Source organism: Sus scrofa, chromosome 4 (assembly GCF_000003025.6).
Source record: "Sus scrofa isolate TJ Tabasco breed Duroc chromosome 4, Sscrofa11.1, whole genome shotgun sequence".
Taxonomy (NCBI): domain Eukaryota; kingdom Metazoa; phylum Chordata; class Mammalia; order Artiodactyla; family Suidae; genus Sus; species Sus scrofa.
Genome location: NC_010446.5, coordinates 35,056,983 through 35,081,237, shown reverse-complemented (window position 1 = coordinate 35,081,237; position 24,255 = coordinate 35,056,983). Strand labels below are relative to the sequence as shown.

The 24,255-nt window shown below is 41.4% G+C and overlaps 1 protein-coding gene across 10 annotated transcripts in view; it reads right to left on the bottom strand.

Moving 5' to 3' along the window:
* NCALD (neurocalcin delta) overlaps positions 1–24,255 on the bottom strand; it is a 445,133-nt gene that overhangs the window by 288,156 nt on the left and 132,722 nt on the right. For 9 of the 10 annotated variants that reach the window (XR_002343013.1, XM_005662922.3, XM_005662927.3 and 6 more), the window contains one exon: positions 21,555–21,604. The gene's annotated coding sequence lies outside the window, so the exon portion shown is untranslated. Of the gene's footprint in view, positions 1–21,554; positions 21,611–24,255 lie in introns of those variants that run through there. The other variant, XM_021088583.1, reaches the window with a different exon arrangement.

Here is a 24,255-nt window from a genome sequence, read left to right as displayed (position 1 = left end):
AGGCCAGCGGCTATAGCTCCAATTAGACCCCTAGCCCAGGAACCTCCATGTGCTGCTGGTGCGGCCCTCAAAAGACAACAACAAAAAAAAAAAAAAAAAAAAAAAAAAAAAAAAAAAATGCAATGTAAAAAAATATTGGGCAAAAAAGCAATAATAAATTTCCATTTTGTTACTATAGCAAAACACATGCACATTTGAAAATAATAAAGATGAATGTGGATAAAAAATAAAGTTAGTTATTTCTTCTGGACACCAGAACACCTTATTTGTATGCCTGTTATAGCACAGATCCAACTATAATAACCTAGACTGGAAAGTCCTTGAGGACAGAAACTATGTCATTATTCTTCTGATAAAGGGAAAACCCATTCAACTGATAACTAGGATGTTAGAGGGAAACTGAAAATTGGGATGGAAACCACAACTTGTAAAACTGTACTATGACTCACAAGTAGAAAAACTGTACCAAACTATGACAAGACAAACTAAGCTCAGACTCAACACAGACTCATTCAGATGCACGGTATTCTAAACAAGACCACAGGCAAACTAACCTGACAAGAAGTCCACGCAAGGTTATGAGTCCCAAAGATAAGGCCACAGGCTGTTTCAAAGACTTCCTACATTACAAATTCTGGCTCATCTCTATGAGCCTATGACTGACTCCAGTCCTGCAAACTTTATAGATGTTCCTTCCTAACGTCCACCAGTTGAAATGACCCCCAGCTCTCCATGATGTGTGCTCCCCCTTGCCGCAGCGAGCTAAGAAGCCTAAGCCTGTTTGATGGTAGTATGTCCCTGGTCATCTTTGTTTGGTGGGTTTAACACAGGCTAGTGTGCCAAAGACTTGGCACAGCACCTGGTACTAAGCAGACATTCAGTAAGTTGTGTCTTAAACGGAGTAATGAGACGCTTTTGCCTTCCTAACATATGAGTTCTGAAGATCATTCTAAAGAGAGGGTTTCAGAAATATTAAGAGCCACACCAAGCAGCCTTGAGGAGACTATGCATGCAATTCTCCAAGCTGTATACCTTAAAGAGCTATTCTCAGCTGAAAGTATGTAATGAGGAACACTGATTAAAAAACCAGTCTTGGGAGTTGCTGTCGTGGCTCAGTGGTTAACGAATCCGACTAGGAACCATGAGGTTGCAGGTTTGATCCCTGCCCTTGCTCAGTGGGTTAAGGATCTGGCGTTGCCGTGAGCTGTGGTGTAGGTTGCAGACGTGGCTCGGATCCTGCATTGCTGTGGCTCTGGAGTAGGCCGGTGGCTACAGCTCCGATTCGACCCCTAGCCTGGGAACCTCCATGTGCCATGGAAGCAGCCCTAGAAATGGCAAAAAGACAAAAAAAAAAAAAAATAGTAATAATAAAAATTTTAAAAATAAAATAAAAAACCAGTCTTGGGATTCCTGTTGTGGTTCAGCAGGTCAGGAAGCCAACATAGTGTCTGGGAGGATGTGAGTTCGATTTCTGGCCTCCCTCAGTGGGTTAAAGATCCAGCATTGCCACGAGTTGCAGCGTAGGTTGAAGATCCACTGCTTTGGATCCAGTGTAGGTTGAAGATCCACTGGCTTGGATCCAGTGTTGCCGTGGCAATGGCTGTGGTGTAGGCTGCAGCTGCAGTTTAGATTTAACCTGGAGCCTGGGAACTTCCATATGTCGCAGGTGTGGCCTTAAAAAAAAAAGAAAAAGAAATTAAAAAAAAAAAAAAACAGTCTTGTTGTTGTGCACATAAACATATCAAGCATAATTCCAGAAAGATAAAACTAATCAAGGACATGAGATAAACCAGCAAGTGGACATAATCTGTGCTCCTATAGCAGTTGCTCACAGACATGTATTTGTTAGTTACTAAAAGGGATTTTGCTCTGTCGGTAAGAAGTGGATGAGAGTTTCTGGGCAGAGGCAGATCCTGATAAAGATGATAGTCCAGGAAGCTCAGTAGCAAGAGCAAGGAAATTCTATGAGCAGGAAGACTTGTGGGGGCTTAGCTCAATAACCAGACCATTGGGAAGGTCCTTGCCTATGGAGGTAACGATGGGAAAGGGAACAAACCTATGCTGCAGAGCTGGAATGGATGACCACGGTGACTAACTGAACTTGAGGGAATGTGAAGGACACCAGAGTTAAAGATGCGTCTGTGATTACCAGCACAGCCATGTGCAGAATGATCCTGACACAGACAGGGAGCGCTGCCAAGGACAGAGATGATCTTTTCATCAGTGCTAATGCCTATAATTGTGGGATTGGGACTTAATTTAGGTTAAAGCAAGCCAGCATGGCGTTCCATTAACCACTGCCTACCTGCCCTAACACTGTGTACAGGTCAGATCCATAAGGGTGAAAAGGTTTTTGTAACCACTTAAGAGCCACTAGCTCTAAGCAGCTTATTGATCCCAGCTACTCAGAGTCACAGCAGGCATTCCTTCATACAGCATGATTGACAGCTTTTTTTTTTTCTTGGTTTTTAACCTTGCTCAAAATTGCAGTTAAACTCATTTAAGCTCTGAGAGTCAAAGACTCTTGAATTTAAACCAATCAACCACTAGAATGAATAGCTTAGGATCTTTTTTTTTTTTAATCTTTTTACTTAATATAAAGAGAGCCCCTCAATATGACTGAAGACAAAGCCAGGCCAGACATTTTTTTCAAGCTAGGGAAAAAGGAAATGCAGTTGAGACTAAGACAGAGAAAATGCATGGACATAAATACAGAAATAATACCTTTGAAGAGCATTAATTTATTTTATTTTTCTCTGGAGCCTTTCAGATGAAGGTAGCTTTGCCCAAGAATCCATCACATATACCGATAGGAAAAGCAGGGTTAAAATAGGACAAAAATATCACAGCACATGGGCGACTGATAAGCTTCCATTGCATCATATTTAAAGATTGGATGTAAAATATTTCAGAGAGACAATCCACCAGGAAAAGGAACATCAAATATAAATTTCTTTTCCCAAGAATGCAATCTTCTGGGTACCATCAATTTGTCACTCACTAAAAACCCTCAGCTAAAGAAAACATTTTCATGTCCCTCTGCTGAAATTGCTGCATCCGATCTATTTTCAGCTCTATTTTCTCTGAGGCTCACAGCAGAATTTCATAAATGATCCTGGGGCCAGGTTTGGTTAAAGTTGCCAGAAGCATTTAAGATTGTGTGGTTGCTTTGCTTTCCTTTTCGAATCATCTGCAACTGGGGGTCCTGGGCTGGAGTGACTGCTTTCCCAGTAGTGGGCCTCTCTGCCTCTTGGTCATCTGGGTCCATTTTCATTAAGTAATCATGTACAAATAATCAATGAACAACTGGAAATGATTATTTAGTAATTACATGGAGCTCCAACAGAAACAACCCATTAAGACCATAAGAATTACACTTTATGGTGGCCTTTTTTTTTTAACTCTAAAAATGCCCCTTGGGGTAACCAACGATGAAAGCTATGCAGGTCCCTTTCCTCCCTTGGGTCCCCTGAAGGTCAAAGTCAGGCTTCACATCCTGTTAAAGGTCAATATCTTCCTCACCACACAGGGAGGCTAAGAAAATGGGAGACATCGGAGTCCATGCCCTAAAAATCTTCAGAATAGGCTAAGGGAGTCATAGCTTTTTAAAACAAGAAAATGGACTCCATAGAAAATGGATTTACTCATTCATTTAATGAATTACTTTGTAGTTCCTCCAAACCTAGTGTCACAAGTAATTCTATTGGAGGTTCAAAGAGCAGCAAACCATCTTGTTAGTTATTCCCCATCTGCCCTCTAGAACCCCCACGGCCCGACCTCACCTCTCTGGCCCATGTCATCTCTACTGTTGGCTTCCTGTTGGGTTTGACGAAGGGGACACCAGACAAAGCTGGGAAGGCTGGGAGGATAGCGACAGGGGATTGTTTTCCCTCTTCTCTCCTTGTGTCACTTCAGTGGCTGACAACAGTTATGCCCCTTTCCAGCTGTGACTCCTGTCGAGTGGCCCCTTCCTCCATGATTACAATGCTCAGTGAACTACACAATTTGCCCCTCTTGTCCCTTAGCCTGGGGACAAGGGCCTCCCATTACTGCCTGTTCCTGGGTATTGGGCCACCTTTGTTTGTTCTCATAACCCAACCCACAGGTTTGCAATGGTTCCTTCATTACACACGCTTCATGCAAACCCTCCAACATAAATTCTCGATCCTGCCAAGATCCCAGGGCAACCACCTTGCAAAATAAATAGAGCAGTGCTTGTCTCCTCACTGAGGATGGTTGGCAAAGAAGACAGGCCTGCATCTATGAACAGCACGCATGAGCAACACAAACCTCCACCAAGCTTTCTGTTTTGGCAAACTCGATCTATGTACTATCACACTTAATGTCAAAAACAGCAAAATATAATTAATATTCCTCCTTGCTAACTTCTACTTCTTTTTAGAAATGAAGGGGAAAAAATATCACCCATTCACTCCACCATCCAAAACCAACCAACCAAACAAATAAATTCTATTGGATGAACCTCCAGAAAGCCTAGTTCTAAAAACTGGTGATTCTCTCTAAGTCCCATGGATGCTTAAGAAAGAGGAGGTTTTTTTCCTCAATTCTTATCCTTTTGCAACTACAGGAAGAAGAGGAACATTTTCTGAGTCTTTTTTCTTTGATGCCCAGAATTTCATTCATTATACCCAGAATGGGTGACAATACTGCCTTTCAAAAACTAGAGCCAAGTAATAAAATAGAGGAAAAAGATATAAAAGCACTCTTGTATCCAAACTGCATAAGGTGGTATGTGATGCTCAAAGTCTGTTATCAATTTTAAGACTGCATTTCAAATGGAAGTCCTTTTTCTTCAGTCTGAATGTTTATTAGCTGAAGGCTACAGTTTTATTTTGCTTTGTTTTGTTTTATCTTTTTGCCATTTCTTAGGCCGCTCCCACTGCATATGGAGGTTCCCAGGCTAGGGGTCCAATCGGAACCATAGCCACCAGCCTGCGCCACAGCCACAGCAACTCAGGATCCGAGCCGCATCTGCAACCTACACCGCAGCTCACAGCAACACCAGATCCTTAACCCACTGAGCGAGGCCAGGAACGGAACCTGCAACCTCATGCTTCCTAGTCGGATTCGGTAACCACTGTGCCACGACGGGAACTCCTACAGTTCTTTTAGGATCATTAACACACCAAAAGGGTATTTGTTGAATTTGCAATGAGTTGATAAATTGTACAGCTTCCAAGCTCAATGTAATTTTTTTGTCTTTTTTTATTATTATTATTAAGCTGTGGGCCCCTACTAACATAGTAGCCAATAAACAGAGGACATGTTTTAACCCAGGCACAATGAACTAATCAGACTATCTCTGCTGCATTTTGCTTTAACACAGAGCTAGTTATTCTCACCACAACCTCTCTCTAAATCCATTCTCCAGATCCGTTTTCCACCCTTCTCTTCTTCCTCTGTGCCCAGCAACTGTATTGTCCATTCCCCACCCCCTGGCTTCTTGTTAAGTCTCGCCAGTGGGAGGCTCAGGGCAAAGGAGAAAAGCATCCATGCCCTCCGCATGTTGGAGTCCTGCACTTCTGGCGATGGCTGGTTCTCTAGCTACATATCCCTTTTCTGCAGAAAATTCCAGGTTGCCTTAATATCCCTTATTGGTTTCTTTCATCCTGTCTACAACTCTGTAAATAGTGCTTTTGCTGGATTCTCTCTAGACTCCTCCAGAGTGTGCCTTCCATTTCTGGCTCCATCACTGACAGATGTGAGCACAACTTGGGATGAAAAGCACAAGTGCCCCTCAGGCAAGGACAGGTCCCCCAGGCACTTCAGCACTGGATACCTAAGTAGGTGGTTTGAGGACTCAACTCTGAAAAGCACCACCCCTGAAAGACAAGGAACTAATATCTTACATTGAGATAAGGAGGGAAGCACTTGTTTACAGATTCCAAATTGCAGTGTAATTACTTGACTATTTAAAGAAAAGAACCAATCGAAGCATCATCAAAGTTCACCTTCTTTTCCAGTTAATTAGAATGATTTATCCTTCCCAACCCATCTCCATCTTTAGCTTCCTGTGTGAAAATACTTGCAAAGGTACAGGTAATTACAGAACAAAACAAAGAAAGTGACAGTCAAGTTCTTCCACTCCCTCCTCCCTCTGAAATAAAGGTGTTTTGGGTGTGTTTATTTATTTATTTATTTATTTATTTATTTTTGCCATGTGTGTCCTTTTTCTTTCCCCCAACTTTGAGCTTCCAAGAAAGCAGAGACAACCAACCAGACTGCTGGATCTTCCTTGCGGTGAGTTGTCCTGGGTCTCTAAGTTGCCTTAAACTCCGTAGAGGCAGGAGCTCTATGTTCAGTTTCTTCTGCGTTTTTCTGCAGCTCAGTTGAGTGTTCCTCACCCACTCCTTCGAGGGACTGACAACCTGCACGTCCCTGCCATGCTCATATCTTTGCCTAGTCATTTTAGATATACTTCTTATTATGCCAATGGGAGATACAAGAAGAGGATGGGTAGAGGTGGACATGTTGGCATTGCTATTACTCATCTATCAACAAAAGTGTTAATTGAGAACCTACCACATGCCAGGCACTGTTGTAGGCACTAGGGACTTCATAGTGAATAAAATAATCTTCACTTTAGGAGCTTCAAGTCAAATCAAAGAGACAGAAGTTTCCAAAGATAATTACCAAACAAGCTATAGGTCCTCCCTTACCATCCATCCTCACACCTTGCTCATCATGACAGGGCAACTTGAAACAAAATTAGGTATGGGGAGGGTAGATTCTAGTTCCTGGTCCACCTCTGCTAAGGATTTGTTTTAGGAGTTCCCACTGTGGCTCATGTTTGAGGGACCTGATGTCTCTGTGAGGATGGGGTTTGATCCCTGGCCTCATTCAGTGGGTTAAGGATCTGGCATTGCTGAGAGGTGCAGTATAAGTCATAGATGCGGCTCAGATCCAGTGTTGCTGTGGCTGTGGCGTAGGCCTTAGCTGCAGCTCCCATTTGACCCCTGACCCTGGGAACTTGCATAAGCCACAAGTGCAGCCCTAAAAAGAAAGAAAGAAAAAGAAAAAAAGAATTGGTTTGAAGGGACCCCCGATGTTCTCATTCCAATAAAAACGGAGCGATTAAAAAATCTTTCTGCCTTCAAGGTTTTGTTACAAAGCTCAAATAACAATGGATGTGAAAGTGCATTGAACATTACAAAGTGTTATACAAATGTCAAGCCATCGAAATGATTTAAACCATCCTTGCCTACTAACTCTAAAGCAAAAACGTAAGGGTTCGGTGGGCCTCCCCTTACGCAGAAATTTCAGATAATAAGAATTTATCAAAAGCAACCCTTCCCAAGATCAAGGCTCTGTTGCTTTGGAGTCAGCAATTAATGAGAATTAGATTAACAACAAAGAACTGGGTCAGAGGGGAGATGCTGCCCGTGAAGAGAGCAGGCCTGCCATTTATTCACAGCCGACCCTTTCTGGCTTCACTCTCCTTGAATAAACAGGGCTCAGTTACTTCACCTCTTGTCTGAAATTGAAAGGGATTTCTTAGCCAGAGCCATTCAGCCTTTCTACCTTCTTCCGAAAGACACTTCCAGATCAAGAAGATGAAAGAAAAAACCTTCTCCAAGGCAGTGCTAGAGCACATAAACCTGAGAGCAGTTTTCAACCAATGTCCTATAAAAGAGTGTGCTTGAGAGATGTTTTGAAATCAGATTTGCTGCTTCAGATCAATCTAGTGTCTACGCTCAGCTTCTAAGGGAGAAAATGTCCTATCAGAGCAGTTTACCATCTTGCTCTGTCCAGAGAAATCGATGCGCTTCTAAGGGCTCTCTCTGGATGCCATGGTAACTCTGGTCACGTCTGCTGTGACTGGGGTACAGCTTATGGAACTTGACAATGCTACCTGAGAAAACATGCGTGAGAGTCCTGCTGGCGGGCTTGACCTGGACGCAGGACACGTTCTCTTCAGGGGCACGTACACTTGTGAGCCTTGACTGCATCCCAGCACGGAGCCAGCACCAAGGTAACCAAGGGAACGTAAGACACCATGGCAGAGAACTCACAGTGGGTATGGTATTCAGGGAGCCCCAAGAATACAGAGCAGTGATGTCATCAAGTTTTAGCTCTTCTTCCAAAATCTAAATTTTACTCTCTAGTTTGTTCTGTGACTTCAAGTGTGGAAGTCTCTCACAAAGATTACTTCAGCTAAATACAGATGTAAAAAAAGGCTGAATGTTGAGCATGGGAATGAGGCTGGGATCAGAAAAAAGTTTCAGTTGTTCATTGGGTCCTTGGATGCACTTCCCCTGAAGAGTGAAGGGAGAACTACAGGCTATGGAAAGGAAGTGCCTTCTTGGCTTAATGCAGAATCTCACCCCCAGCACCTGGAACTCTCAGATGTCTCCTCAGACTGTCTCCCTGAGGAAGATACTTTCCCATCTCAGTTGTCGTGTTAGGTTGGCACTGCACAGAAATTAACAGCCATAGTGGTCTAGAAAAGTTAAACAATTTTTTTCATTGGTACAGCAGTAACACACTGTATTACATATGTCAGGTCTTATCTACATGGGTTTGATTACAGAATCTAATAAGTATTCTCTAAATTTGAAAAAAAAGAACATAATTTTCCTTCCTCTGGAAACACTGAACAAATAGGTGACAGACTCCCCTCTTCATTGTGGTTAATACATATGTGCATATTTACACCACTGTCAGATTATAGGAGGAATCACTTTGGAGCTCACCGTGTACATGAACCAGGGACCACCTCAATAATTTCTATATACATGAAATGATCTATGATTCCTAATGGTCCTTACAAAGCCCAGGAGTGAGGCGAATTTCTTCAGGAGATATTTGGGAAGCTCATGCTCTAACCACCATGCTGCACCAGGAGCTGAAGGGGAAAGAAAAGAAACTTCATACTTGGCCCTTTTTTTACCCTTTGATGGAGAAGACAAAACAGGTCAGGTAGCATTTTGCTCCATTTCTCCTCTCTTACTTGCACTCTGTTTCTTCGCTGACCTAGTGGAGTTCTGTCCTTGGCCTCTGTCCACCCACCATGTCTGTCACCCACTTTCTGCATCTTCACAATACCCCCCATCTGACCCCCGACACACACCTTGGCCTCCTTTCTTTCTCTGCTCAAAATGAGATGAGTATGGAACCATCAATACCTTCGCTCGCTTTTCTTCCCAACCCTGAAGAATCCCATATTCTGTGTTCTCTGCTCTAACACTGAACACTCTTGGAGAAAAAATATGGAACACTGAAGATGTCTTCAACAAAATCACGAAGAAAGGACCACTGGAGAATGTCAATTTCCTAACTAGAATGTAAGTGCCTTGATGGCAGGGACTGCGTCTCAATGACTTGTTAAGCCCAAGGGCACTCTAGCAGGAGTTATGATGATTCCTCTTTGCAATGAGTTAATACCAAAAACAAAAAATAAGAAAAGAAGGATCTATACTCATTGGACAAATAGGCTGATTTTTTAAACTTTCACACATAGTTTATATGCAAATAAAGAGTTATTCCAAAATAATGCATTCAATAAAAGAGTCTTAAAAAAAAAGGCTGGTAAAAGTTATTCTGTGAATTTCAGAGTTGTAAATATCTTCAAACCTATTTTATAACTCAGAAGGTTTTTTTGTTTTGGTTTTTATTTTTCTTATCAAAGAGACAGAAACCATTTTTAATTTTATTAAAATATCATTGATTTACAATGTTGTGCCAATTTCTGCTATACAGCAAAGTGACACAGTCATATGTATATATACATAAATTATTTTTTTATATTCTTTACCATCATTGTCTATCCCAAGAGACTGGATACAGTGCCCTGTGCTATACAGTAGGACCTCACTGCTTTTCCTTTCTAGATGTAATAGTTTGCATCTGCTAACCCCAAATTCCCTGTCCACCCCACTCCCTCCTCCCTCCGCTGTGGCAACCACAAGTCTGTTCTCCATGTCTGTGAGTCTGCTTCTGTTTTGTAGATAGGTTCAATTCAGGAGTTTTATAATTTAAGATGGTTCTTCCTGGTAATCAAAGCAATGTAGTGAGATCTCACTACGCTGCATGGCAAACCACTGCTAAAGCTTCACCAAACAGAAGTCAGCCTCAGGTCATATCCATATTTCCACCAGGGAAACATGAAAGGGTCTTTCTGTGTTAATCAGAAAGGCAACTATCAAAAGAATCCTGAAACATCACGTTTCAAAGAGAAGAAAGCCAGCATCCTTTCAGGGTCATGCCACTGTGAGGTGCAGAATTTCAGTGAGATGTTGCTGCCTGGACAGGGGACCCAAGTGGATGCTCGGGTATTCTGAGCCCACACTGGGAATGCAGAATGCTCCTCCCCCACACCAGGGGCAACCCTGTTTCAGAGCCAGGTGGGGTCCGCTGATCTGCCAAGTTAACTGCCATAGGCCGCAATCCTCATACCAACGTGGCAGGAACAAACCTGAATGTCACCTGATTATCCTACAAATGTAATAATATCTGACAAGAGGCTGATTGGACAGCACACGATGTCATTTCCTCCAATTACGGAATGCTGGAGAAAAACTGAAATAGCCACAAAGCACTGTCAGCAAAGCAATCAGCGGCAACAATTAGCTGGCTACTCAGAGCTGAGCCTTGTGCAGGGAGCAGGGCTGGTTGTTAGGGGTTTTCGAACAGCATGACAGCAGAAGTCAAGGATGTCCAAGCGAGAAGAAGGGCCGGAGGGTACTGCACACCGAGGGGGTCTGCAACAAAACCCTCGAGTGAAGGGAGAGGCAGCAGTTGGTTGGTTGGTTGGTTTGTGGGTGGGTGGGTTGGTGGGTTGGTGGGTGGTTTAGTGGGTGGGTTGGTTTCTGTCCAGCAGTGTAGAGGAATGTTACAAAGAGTCCTGCAGCGAGCTTCTGAAACAGCTGAAAGTCTACTGTCTGCAGCCCATGGTGTTTATTTGCCCTGAAGCACCCTTCTTCTCAACCTGAAACAATTCTACAAATCTATAAATCTAGTAGCAGTTCATCACAATCTCCTTTGTGAGGGTTTTACAACTTCAACACCTGTGAATTCTCCCTCTTCTACACTCCCATGAGAGACTGCCATCTATATTACAAGGTCACTAAGAGTAGGAGTTGGGGAAAATATATAAATACATATAACATAACTGTCACAAAATGTCATTACTCATAACAAGACATTGTATGTGTGACACACATGTCCATAAAACAATTACTAGGAGGAGCATCATTATCTCCCTCCCAGCATCCCTGCCTGGGCACTTAAAACTGTTTGTCTTCTTAAAACGAATGGAAGATGACTTCTACCCTTCACTAGAAGCCCTCACTCCTCCTCAAGGGAGTGACTCCTTGGCTCGCTCAGACTCAGTGAGGGACAGTGCGTGGAGGTCTGGACACCGCCCCCCCTTCTCTCTACTTCTGGCCTCAGCAGCATGTATTTTTCTTTTCCATGAAAGAAGACGTCAGCAATAAAAGTAATAGGATGCCTGCTTCTAGCTGGTCCTGTCCATAATTTAAGCTCAGGCTCCAATCCAGGATTGTTGGGAATAAAGCTGATGTTTAGCTCCCTGTCTGTCTGATGTCTGTGTTTAATTCCCTATCCATAGCAAACCCAGCTCTGATTTCTTTTGCAGCAATCATACACCCAACTCAGATATACATGTCCTGGCCTCCCTTAGAGCTAATATTGACCCCTGAGATTAAAGCAGAAGTCTCTGGCCCTGGGAAATCAGGACGACTCTTGACCTGGGCTGAGTCAACTAAGCGGCATGACCTTATGCCCTTTTCTGTCTACCTGCTTGGAACATATACATGATGGCCCCAAGTTGGACAAGACATGCGAAAGAAATTTAATGATATTGGCAGAACTCTTTGACTTTACATCTCTCAATAAGGTGCAGAGGCGGAGGGGGGCGGGTGTTGAGTAGAGCAGGGAGTCTTCAAAATATCTGGGTACAAAGGCAAAAGGAAACACAAAAGGAAAGCAGACACGATAATCCAGCAATCTGGACCAGCATTTTTTATGAAATCAAAGGAAAGAGGAATTGAGATAAATGCAAAACGAATCTTTGTTGAAAGGTAGGGAAAAAAAATAGAGAAAACTAGAATTTGGGCAGCACAGTCCCAACCATCATTGCATCACAAGATACTCAAAGTTAGGAAGATTCAAAAGCTTAGGGTCTGTTGGCAAGAACCTTAACAAAGGGATGAGTCCTTGCTAGAATCCTTTAGGCCAGATTTTGAAGCATCAATTGAAATTTCATGCAGGAACCTGTTGCTTGAGCTGAACCCAAGGTGAAGAAGAAGACAGAACCGCCCCTAGGAGGCAAGCTTCAAAGGTCTAAGAAATCCTTTCATAAGAGGAAGCCACAGAAAAACCTCTGCTACAAGAAAAAGTCAAAGTTTTAGAGTGCTAAGAACACAAAGCTCAAAGACTTTGAAACTAAGAAGCTTTAAATATGCATATCAATGATAATTGTTCAATTAAATTCAATAATTTAACTAGAAAATGCATTTTAATACCTTATTTTGGTGTACTACAATCTGGTTTATTCTTAAAGTATTCTTCAAAATATTTTGACTTGAAAGATTTTAATTTCATTATTAAAAGCACATTTGGCCAAAAATAAGAAGAAATGAGTGAGAGGAAGGAAGGAAGGAAGCAAGGAAGGAAAAAGAGAAGGGAAGTGAAGGGAAGGAAGGGAAGGGAAGAAAAGAAAAAACAATGATTGTATAAAAGATCAGAGCTCAAAGTGCACAAGAATCCCTCAAAGATCTTGTCAAAATGAGCACCCAGATACATTCAACAAATATTAACAGGCATAAAGGGAGATATTGATGAGAATACAATCATAGTAGGAGACCTAAATACCCCCCTCACATCAATGGACAGATCCTCTAGACAGAAAACCAATAAAGCAACAGAGATCCTAAAGGAAACAATAGAAAAGTTAGACTTCATTGATATCTTCAGGACACTACATCCAAAAAAAGCAGAATACACATTCTTCTCAAATGCTCATGGAACATTCTCAAGAATCGACCACATATTGGGACACAAAGTGAATCTCAATAAATTTAGGAGCGTAGAAATTATCTCAAGTATCTTCTCTGACCACAATGCCATGAAATTAGAAATCAACCATGGGAAAAGCAAAGAGAAAAAACCTACTCCATGGAGACTAAACAACATGCTACTAAAAAACCAATGGGTCAATGAGGAAATCAAGAAGGAAATTAAAAACTACCTTGAAACAAATGATAATGAAGACACAACCTCTCAAAATCTATGGGATGCTGCGAAAGCAGTGCTCAGAGGGAAATTTATAGCAATCCAGGCCTTTCTCAAAAAAGAAGAAAGATCCCAAATTGACAACTTAACCCTCCACCTAAACGAATTAGAAAAAGAAGAACAAAAAAGTCCTAAAGTCAGCAGAAGGAAGGAAATTATAAAGATCAAAGAAGAAATCAATAAAATAGAGACTCAAAAAACAATAGAGAAAATTAATAAAACCAAGAGCTGGTTCTTTGAAAAGGTGAACAAAATTGACAAACCCCTGGCCAGACTCACTAAAAAGAGGAGAGAAAGAACCCAAATAACCAAAATTATCAATGAAAAAGGAGAAATCACAACGGATACAGCAGAAATACAAAAAACCATAAGAGAATACTATGAACAACTGTATGGCAACAAGTTTGACAATCTGGAAGAAATGGACAATTTTCTAGAATCTTACAGCCTGCCAAAACTGAATCAAGCAGAAACAGACCAACTGAACAGACCGATCACTAGAAATGAAATTGAAGAGGTCATAAAATCACTCCCTACAAATAAAAGTCCAGGACCAGATGGCTTCATAGGTGAATTTTATCAAACATATAAAGAGGAATTGGTGCCCATCCTCCTTAAACTCTTTCAAAAGGTTGAAGAAGAAGGAATACTCCCAAAGACATTCTATGATGCCACCATCACCCTCATTCCAAAACCAGACAGAGATACCACCAAAAAAGAAAACTATCGCCCAATATCATTGATGAATATAGATGCAAAAATTCTCAACAAAATCTTAGCCAACTGAATCCAACAACACACCAAAAAAATTATACACCATGACCAGGTTGGGTTCATCCCAGGTTCACAAGGATGGTTCAACATACGCAAATCAATTAGCATCATACACCACATTAACAAAAAAAAAGTCAGAAATCATATGATCATCTCAATAGACGCAGAAAAAGCATTTGACAAAGTTCAACATCCATTCATGATCAAGACCCTCGCCAAAGTGGGTATAGAGGGAACATTCCTGAATATAATCAAAGACATTTATGATAAACCCACAGCAAATATAATACTCCATGGGGAAAAACTAAAAGCCTTCTCACTCAAATCTGGAACAAGACAGGGATGCCCACTCTCACCACTGCTCTTCAACATAGTTTTGGAAGTCCTGGCCACAGCAATTAGACAAACAAAAGAAATAAAAGGCATCCATATAGGAAGAGAAGAGATAAAACTGTCACTATATGCAGATGACATGATACTATACATAGAAAATCCTAAGGACTCAACCCCAAAACTACTTGAACTGATTAATAAATTCAGCAAAGTGGCAGGATATAAGATTAACATTCAGAAGTCAGTCGCATTTCTGTATACCAGCAATGAAACATTAGAAAAGGAATACAAAAAAATGATACCTTTTAAAATTGTACCTCACAAAATCAAATACCTCGGAATACACCTGACCAAGGAGGTAAAGGACCTATATGCTGAGAACTATAAAACTTTAATCAAAGAAATCAAAGAAGATGTAAAGAAATGGAAAGGTATTCCATGTTCCTGGATTGGAAAAATCAATATTGTGAAAATGGCCATACTACCCAAAGCAATCTACAGATTCAACGCAATCCCTATCAAATTACCCATGACATTTTTCACAGAACTAGAACAAACAATCCAAACATTTATATGGAACCACAAAAGACCCAGAATCGCCAAAGCAATCCTGAGAAACAAAAACCAAGCAGGAGGCATACCTCTCCCAGACTTCAAGAAATACTACAAAGCCACAGTCATCAAAACAGTGTGGTACTGGTATCAAAACAGACAGACAGACCAATGGAACAGAATAGAGAACCCGGAAATAAACCCTGACACCTATGGTCAATTAATCTTTGACAAGGGAGGCAAGAACATAAAATGGGAAAAGCAAAGTCTATTCAGCAAGCATTGCTGGGAAACCTGGACAGCTGCATGCAAAGCAATGAAACTAGAACACACCCTCACACCATGCACAAAAATAAACTCCAAATGGCTGAAAGACTTAAATATACGACAGGACACCATCAAACTCCTAAAAGAGAACATAAGCAGAACACTCTCTGACATCAACATCATGAATATTTTCTCAGGTCAGTCTCCCAAAGCAATAGAAATTAGAGCAAAAATAAACCCATGGGACCTCATCAAACTGAAAAGCTTTTGCACAGCAAAGGAAACCAAAAAGAAAACAAAAAGACAACTTTCAGAATGGGAGAAAATAGTTTCAAATGATGCAATGAACAAGGGCTTAATCTCTAGAATATATAAGCAACTTATACAACTCAACAGCAAAAAAACCAATCAATCAATGGAAAAATGGGCAAAAGACCTGAATAGACATTTCTCCAAAGAAGATATACAGATGGCCAGCAAACACATGAAAAAATGCTCAACATCGCTGATTATAAGAGAAATGCAAATCAAAACTACCATGAGATATCACCTCACACCAGTCAGAATGGCCATCATTAATAAATCGACAAATAACAAGTGCTGGAGGGGGTGTGGAGAAAAGGGAACCCTCCTGCACTGCTGGTGGGAATGTAAACTGGTACAGCCACTATGGAGAACAGTTTGGAGATACCTTAGAAATCTATACATAGAACTTCCATATGACCCCGCAATCCCACTCTTGGGCATCTATCCGGACAAAGCTCTACTTAAAAGAGACACATGCACCCGCATGTTCATTGCAGCACTATTCACAATAGCCAGGACATGGAAACAATCCAAATGTCCATCGACAGATGATTGGATTCGGAAGAGGTGGTATATATACACAATGGAATACTACTCAGCCATAAAAAAGAATGACATAATGCCATTTGCAGCAACATGGATGGAACTAGAGAATCTCATACTGAGTGAAATGAGCCAGAAAGACAAAGGCAAATACCATATGATATCACTTATAACTGGAATCTAATATCCAGCACAAATGAACATCTCCTCAGAAAAGAAAATCATGGACTTAGAGAAGAGACTTGTGGTTGCCTGATGGGAGGGGGAGGGAGTGGGAGGGATCGGGAGCTTGGGCTTATCAGACACAACCTAGAATAGATTTACAAGGAGATCCTGCTGAATAGCATTGAGAACTATGTCTAGATACTCATGTTGCAACAGAAGAAAGGGTGGGGGAAAAAACTGTAATTGTAATGTATACATGTAAGGATAACCTGACCCCCTTGCTGTACAGTGGGAAAATTAAAAAAAATTTTTAAAAAATGCAGATTCTGATTCATCCGGTCTAAAGGTAGGACCTGTGATTCTGCACAAGCTCTCAGGTGATGCTGATGCCGCTGGTCCTACCCTGATGGAAGTACAAGGGACTCTTCAGCCCAGGACACAAAGAAGAGGGAGGAAGAGGAAACTCTCTTCCACCCAAGCCACCTACAAAAACACAAGGCAGAAATCAGATGCCATGAGGAGGAGCAAGAATGTGGACAAAGTGACAGTCCCAAGGCCAAGACACTCAAGTCCTGCCCAAGACTAAGGCTGGACCAGAAGAACTGAGACCCCCATCCCAGCCCCAGCTTTGCACTGAACCCTGAGAGCAGTGTACAGCTAGGAGAGGAACACGTGGAGAACATCATGGAGAGAGATCTCCTCAGCAGAACTGCTGTGGAGGGTCTGTGAAAGCTGAGGATGGCGTTTAGAGAGTGAGAAATACCCTCTGGCACAACAGATCACATACTAGGCATGAGGTAACTATAGTTCACCACAGGAAAACTTGGGAGTCTGGCAGGTAGAGGGTAACTACGGCAATTAGGAACCCAACACCACCCTAACTCCTCACTAGCAACTAATCTTTTTTTTTTTTTTGTCTTTTTTGTCTTTTTGTTGTTGTTGTTGTTGTTGTTATTGTTGCTATTTCTTGGGCCGCTCCCGCGGCATGTGGAGGTTCCCAGGCTAGGGGTTGAATCGGAGCTGTAGCCACCGGCCTACGCCAGAGCCACAGCAATGCGGGATCCGAGCCGCGTCTGCAATCTACACCACAGCTCACGGCAAGGCCGGATCGTTAACCCACTGAGCAAGGGCAGGGACCGAACCTGCAACCTCATGGTTCCTAGTCGGATTCGTTAACCACTGCGCCACGACGGGAACTCCACTAGCAACTAATCTTACTAACTGCTAACAAGATGGACTAAATCTTTCTTACACCAACAACCTCACAAAAGAAGTGGGCCGATTTCTGGGTGGCCATATTATTAGCTTTATTATCTACTGCCCTTCCACCAACAAGGTCCAACATCCAATCAAAATTATGAGACATTTAAAATCCAAGGAAAAACAACCCATTAACAAGATAAAGCAACCAACAAACAGAACTAGACAGAGAGATGGCCCAGATATTGGAACAATCATACAGAGAATTTAAAATAGCTATGATTGGAGTTCCCCTTGTGGCTCAGCGGTTAACGAACCCAACCAGTATCCGCGAGGAGGCAAGTTCCATCCCTGGCCTTGCTCAGTGGGTTGAAGATTGCCGTGAGCTGTGGTGTAGGTCACAGACACGGCTCAGATCCCACATTGCTGTGGCTGTGGTGTAGGCCAGCGGCTATTGCCCTGATTTGACCCCTAGCCTGGGAATTTCCATATGCCATGGATGTGGCCCTAAAAAGACCAAAAAAATATATAAATAAAATAAAATAGCTATGATAATATGTAAAAGGCTCACATGGAAGAGAAGGATACAATCCATGAAAAGATGGAGAATTGCAGCAGAGACATAGAAACTATAGGAAAGAATTTTAAAGAAATTCTAGAAATAAAAATGCCGTATCAGAAATGAAGAATTCCTTTGATTGGCTGATGAAACAGGACATTAAAGAGTCAGTAACCTGAGCATTTCAGTAAATATTATCCAAAGAGAAATGGTAACTTTTAAAAGTATCCAAGAGCTGTAGAATAATATCATACAATTTAATATGCATGTAATCAGAGTACCAGGAGGAGAGAGAGAGAGAGAGAGAGAGAAAGGCACCAGGTATTTAAAAGGGGGAAATTCTACATATGGCGATGGAAAATGCAGACATCCACATAAAACATTTAACCTTTACCCTTATCTCACACCAGATACAAAAATCACCTTGAAATGTGTCATATAACTCATATGACTACATGCAAAAGTAAAAACTATAAAATTTCTAGAAAAAATTAAGAACATCTTTGTATTCTTGGTTTTAGTGAAGATTTCATAGGACGGAAAACTGTGATCCACCAAAGGAAAAAAATTGATAAATTAAACTGCATGAAAATTAAAGACTTCTACTCTGAGTGATGATTTTAAGAGTATGAAAAACAAGCCATGGATTGGGAAAAGTTATTTGCGAAGCACACATTTGATGAAAAGGTTTGTATCCAGAATATATTCTATTCTAGCTCAATAATTTAAAGTCAGATAACTTAATTTTTAAAATGGATGACTGATTTGAACAGACACTTCACCAAAGGAGATATACAGAGAGCAAAGAAGGAAATGAGAATTAAAGTTACAACAAGATAACACTATACATGAATTCAAATTGCTCAAGTTAACAGAGACTGATTATACCAAATGCTGGAGAGATTGTGGAACAAGCAAAATTTCACATACTGCTGAATGGAATGCAAAATGGCACAGTCACTATGGGAATAGCTGGAGGGATTTTTATATATATAAAACATTAATCATATACTTGCTACACTTACCATATGACACAATAATTCTCCTCCTACTAATTTACCCAATAGAAATGAAAACATGTATCCAAAGGAAGATCAATTAACAAGCAATCATAGTAGCTTTAGTCAAAGAGCCAAAAATTATAAATAACCCAAATGTTTATCAATTGGTGAATGGATAAGCAAATGGTGATATATCCATACAATGGAATTCTACACAGCAATAAAAAAGAACAAATGACTAGTACTGGCAACAACACAGATGAATTTTTGAGATTTTTTTAAAATGAAATTTGTAACAAAAGGCTAAATATTATATGACTCCATTTATTTATTCTGAAAAACCTAGGGACAGAAATCAGATCAGTGGTTGTTTACTACAAAGGAGCATTCTTTCAGGCGTTGGGTATGTCCTGCCTCCCGATTGTAGTAGTGGTTACCTGACTAACCGTACCTAATTTTTTTGCTGAAGTTTATCAAACCATGAATTCACCAGAGAGTGAATCTTACTGTGTGTCCCTTATACTTCAGTAAACCTAACCAAAATAAGTAAATAGATAAGTCGTGCTATAACAAAAGAATGGCTGTTGATCAAGAACATGAAAAAAATTAACCTTGACCCTCTCCCTCACATCATGCACACTAAAACCAATGCCAGATGTATCACAGCCCAAAATGGAAACGAAAAATGATACAGCTTTCAAAAGAAAATATCAAACATCAAACGTTTTTGTGATCTTGAAACCAGGCCAAGATTTCTTAAATAGCGCCCAAGCACAAAGGAAAAAGAATGGATCATTTAAAGGAATTTCTCTTCATAAAAAGAGTGAAAAGGTAAACCATAGGAAAAACAGTAGATATTTACAATATATACGTTCTACCAAGGCCTCAAATCCAGAATACATATTATTAAAAATGTCTATAATTCAATAAGAAAGACCATTCAATAAGACAACCCAATTTTTTTTCCAAAAGACCTGAATAAGCATTTCACTTGTTTTTTGTGGTTGTTAAAAACTTGCAAGGGCTTTTCACAAAGATATTCAAATGGTCAATTAGCATATGAAAAAGTACCCAATTTCTTTAGTCTGCTGGGAAATAGAAATTAAAACTTCAGTGATACTACTTCACACCCACCAGTAGAGTCTCAATGAAAAATCAAAAGAACAGACAAAACAGAAAATACTTTGTATTGGAAAGGATACAGAGAGATCAGAACTCTCATACACTCCTGGTTGGCATGTACATTTTTAAATTAATACAGGGAGAAAAAAATTTGCTAGTATCTCTTAAAGCGGAACATATACCTACCCCATGACCCAAAAATTCCCTTGCTGTATACATATCCAACAGAAATGTATGTTTATATATAAAAGCAAAAATAAAACTTTCCAAAACTGACTCAAGAAGAAATTAGAAAACCTAACTAAATCAGAAATTAAATCAGCAGGTAAGAGTTCTTCCCTCGAAGAAAACAACAGATGTCAACTGTTTTTTTTTCCTATTCCACCATACATTCAAGGAGCAAGTAATTCCAATATTTTGAACATCATTCTTGACGAGGAAAATAGCAGAGAGGAATATTTTATCCAATCTCAGGTCTAAAACTAAATCTTAGCTATATACAGAAAGGCTAATGCTTCATGGTCAAGTTGGTTTTTATCACAGCAATGCAAGATAATTTAACATTAGAAAATCAATTAATATAAGTTACCAGGAAAAGATGAAGAATAAAAATTATTTCATCATCTCAGTAGATTAGAAAATTCCGTAAAATTCACCATCCAGGCTAACTTACTTTTAGCAAACTAGGAATAGAAGAGAAACTTTTTTTTTTAGGGCTGCATACGTGGCGTATGTAAGTTCCCAGGCTAGGGGTCAAATCGGAGCTGCAGCTGCCAGCCTACACCCCAGCCACAGCAATGCTGCCAGATTCATGAGTCTGCAACTTGCGCCACAGCTCATTGCAACACCGGATCACTGACCCTCTGAGCAAGGCCAGGGATCAAACCCGAGTCCTCATGGATACTAGACTTGTTTCCACCATGCCACAACAGGAACTCCCAAAGAGAAACTTCTTAATCTTGATTTAACAAAATGTGCCTACTATTAGATATTTAGATCCTCTCCTCTTTGTTTTGTTTTATTTGGCAATTATAATTTATTCTGCAATGAACATCTTTGCACATGTTGATCAAGTTGCCTAACTTTTCTGTTCTCAATTTCCTCATGTGTAAGACGGAAATAAGGAGTTCCTGCTGTGACACAATAGGAGCCGTGTTGTCTTGAGGGTGCTGGGATGCAGGTTTGATCCCCTGCCCAGCACAGTGGGTTAAGGATCTGGTGCTGCCACAGTTGCAGCTTAGGGTGCAGCTATGGCTGGGATCTGATCCCTGGTCTGGGAACTCCATGCCACAGGGTGGCCAAAAAAAAGAAAAAAAAAAAGGATGGAAATAAAATAATAAAATACACCTAACTTATAGGATGTTGCAAGGATTAAATAAGATGTTGGATTTGGGTCTTAGGATGTCTGGGCAGAAAAACATGGTCTATGAATCTGAGGAAATTTGTCCTGTGTTTACCTGGTGGAGGATCTCTCAAAGCACACCGCAGGTTCAAGTCAGAAGTCACTCTGTCAAAAATAAAGAAAGTTATTGTCTTAGGTTATCAGAACTAAGGATAAAATATCCAAGAAAGCCAATTAATGATGGGGACTATTGCTCACTGCAGGATTCCCTCGCATTATTTTTATGTTTTGCCTTCTTTTAGGGCCATACCCACCGCATGTGGAGGTTCCCAGGCTAGGGGTCAATTCCTACGCCACAGCCACAGCAACACAGGATCTGAGCTGTGTCTTCGCCCACACCACAGCTCACGACAACACCAGATCCTTAACCCACTGAGCAAGGCCAGGGATCGAACCTGCGTCCTCATGGATCCTAGTCAGATTCATTTCTGCTGAACCACGAAGGGAACTCCTCTTTCGCATTACTTGATAGCTTCCGCCCATTGCAGCTACCATGTCTCTAATCAAATGAAGATGACAAACGCATGCTCCCTTCCTCTGACCTTGATCGACAACCCTCTAGGTTTTTGGGTTTTTTTTGTTTTTGTTTTTGTTTTTGTTTTTGTTTTTGCCTTTTCTAGGCCCACTCCCGCGGCATATGGAGGTTCCCAGGCTAGGGGTCCAATCAGAGCTGTAGCCGCCGGTCTACACCACAGCCACAGCAACGAGGGATCCAAGCCACGTCTGCAACCTACACCACAGCTCACGGCAATGCCAGATCCTTAACCCACTGAGCAAGGCCAGGGATCAAACCCGCAACCTCATGGTTCCTAGTCGGATTCGTTAACCACTGCGCCACGATGGGAACTCCAACAGCCCTCCATTTCTGCACAGTGGCCAGAGTGACCATTCTAACATTTGAGCCTGGCACACCACACCCCTCCTGAAACCCTTTCCAAACCTCCTCGTATCTAGGGGATAAAGACCAAGCTCCTTGGCATGACTTAGAAGTGCCTTGGTCATCCAGTGCCTACCTACTTCTCCAGCCTGGTCTCTCATCACCGTATCACTATCTGGGCCCCAGCTACCCTGCACTTCCTTCGGCCCCTCACTCCTTACCACACTCCAGCTCTTGCACCCACCCGTCCCTCTGCTAGGACCACCCCACTCATCTCCACCTGACCACCTCCTACTTGTCCTTCTATTCTCCATGTAAGGCTCCCTTCCCCACTCGGGCCGTCTGCTTCCCTTGACCATCTTAAGCTCCTCTACCCTTCCAAAGGAGCCTGCGAGTCTTCTTTTGTAATATCATCCATGCAACTACTTATTCAATATACCTTGTCTTGGAGTTCCCGTCTGGGCTCAGTGGTTAACGAATCCGACTAGGAACCACGAGGTTGTGGGTTCAATCCCTGCCCTTGCTCAGTGGGTTAAGGATCTGGTGTTGCTGAGAGCTGTGGTGTAGGTTGCAGACGCGGCTCGGATCCTGCATTGCTGTGGCTCTGGCATAGGCTGGTGGCTATAGCTCCGATTCGACCCCTAGCCTGGGAATCTCCATATGCCTCAGGAGTGGCCCAAGAAAATGGCAAAAAGCCAATATATATATATATATATATATATATATATATATATATATATAAAATCTTGTCTTCCCTGTGAGCCTGGGGGCCTATCTGCTTTGTTCACAGCTATATCCTCATGTCTATCCCAGCACTGGTCTCACAGTGGACGTTTCATGAGTATTTATTGCGCAAAAGAATTATTAAACTCATTCCTCAGCTCTTAGCTTTCCCACTCATCTTTTGATTCATACTGATAATTTGATAGGCTTCCAACTTCATTACCATACTTCACTGATGAAGATTCACTGGTTGTAAGAGATAAATGCTATGTTACATAACAGTGGGAAAGAAAAATGGTTGCAAATTAAACGGTGGTACAAATATTAGGATCAAGAATTTTTATCCTGTACTTATTAAAAGAGCTCTATCAGACCTACTTAGGCATCAGTTTTTACTATATTCATAAAAAGGGAAAATATGAAGATATTCATGAAATAAATTGTTTAGTTTTTCCAATTTAATTTGACTCAGGTATCCCATTCAAAACCCACTCTTTCGAATCACTTTTTGCCACAGGGTCCAACCACTGTGTTTTTCCACACAATACTGTCCCCTGTATCACCAAGAGCTTCAGCGATGAAGCATTCTTTTGTCTTTTCTAGGGCCGCACCAGCAGCATATGGAGTCCCAGGCTAGGGGTCTAATCAGAGCTGTTGCCACCGGCCTACACCACAGCTCACAGAAATGCTGGATCCTTAACCCAGTGAGCAAGGCCAGAGACTGAACCCACAACCTCATGATTCCTAGTCAGATTCGTTAACCACTGAGGTGCGACGGGCGCTCCGATGCCGCATTTCTTAGAGGAGTGTTCAAGTATCGCATTGCGGATTTTCTTCTAAGCTTCTGATGCCTTCCCACAGTACTGATACTGGCAAGAAAATCTTACTAATAGAGGTTAGCAGATTTCTGTCGACACCTAGGGCCACATTCCTTCCTCAGATGGTCGTGGAATGGATGGCTGACTGAGACAGTAAGAGGTTTCACTCATCTTGTCATGCAACCAGAACTATCAAGTTCACACACACACAGGCAAGGAAGCTGCAGCACAGCCACCACCTGACCAACTGCAATAAAAGATGCTTTCAAGGGAACTCTCCTGCACTGTTGGTGGGAATGTAAACTGGTACAGCCAACTATGGAGAACAGTTTGGAGAT